Raw genomic sequence first — 1152 nt, 5'->3', positions numbered from 1 at the left:
TTGTTTGGCGGGTCCGGGCTGGGGATTCGAACCCGCCACCTTAGGTGTACGTGGCTGGCGCCTTAGCCGGTTGAGCTATAGGCGCCGAGCCTCTGCTGCCTTTCAAAGGCCTGCTACACTCCTGGATTTTAAGCTTTAATACCAGGTTGTCAAGAATTCAGAGTTGCTGTGGTGAAGGGCAAAGGCCCTGTTCTCTATATTCTAATAATTCAATGTTCCTTTTCTCTTTGTGACCTTGGCTCCAAGGGGGCAGGAAGGAAACAAATCTTGTTCCTCTTTGCCCCCAGTACCTCACCTCTTTCAATGCTTGAGACTAATGCTTACTGAATTGTTCCTTTTTAAAGCCAGAAAATGCTTATTAGGGTTCATTCTCTGTGAGTCTGGGGTTTCTTTAGCCACTCGCCTCAGGATGTAAGAAGCCTTTGTTTTCAGGATGATCTAGAGGTTTCCAGCTACAAAAGCAGCCTTGGCTGAAAATAGGAACCACCCAAACGTGCAATAGCTGGGGAGAGTTGAATGAGTAAGGGCACACCCCTGCCACTGATTTAGCAACAGTTACAAAGGCTGGGGCAGAAAAATGTTAAACACACACAGAGACTATGGTTGGTATTTATTAGCCTGAATGCTTTGTATTTTGTGGGGTGAAAACAGAAAGCTGCTAACAGAGTATATGATACCTATTTTTTAGAGACAGGGTCTCGCTCTGATATCTAGTCTGGTCTGGAACGCCTGCGCTCAAACAGTCCTACCTCAGTCTCCTGAGCTGCCGGCGGGCATCACTGCACCCTGTTCTATGGTATCCTATTTCGGAAGGAAGTTTTATGTAGGCACACACTTGTAATAACACAAGGCTTATACAAGAATGGATAACTGTCAATAGGGAATGGGGCACTTGCAGGATTTTTCTGGAGAGACTTCCATGTTTTACTTTCTCCTTTCTTGAATAGTTTGTTGGGTGTCGCTACTCTGGCAGGAAGCACCTCCGCCAAGGCTGTGGTGTGGAGAGTTGTTTGCAGTGATGAGTTCCCTTGAGATCATCTGTGAAGCTAATTGGAACTCACAGCTGATGGGGTCACTGCTCTGTGCTGGAAGAATGGCAAACTTTGCTTCGTTGACATATCAAAAGACTTACCGAGATTTTTTTTTTTTTTT

The sequence above is a fragment of the Otolemur garnettii genome, unplaced genomic scaffold (genome assembly GCF_000181295.1).
Source record: "Otolemur garnettii isolate 467f Iridium unplaced genomic scaffold, OtoGar3 scaffold00009, whole genome shotgun sequence".
In the NCBI taxonomy this organism is placed as follows: domain Eukaryota; kingdom Metazoa; phylum Chordata; class Mammalia; order Primates; family Galagidae; genus Otolemur; species Otolemur garnettii.
This window is presented reverse-complemented; position numbering follows the sequence as displayed.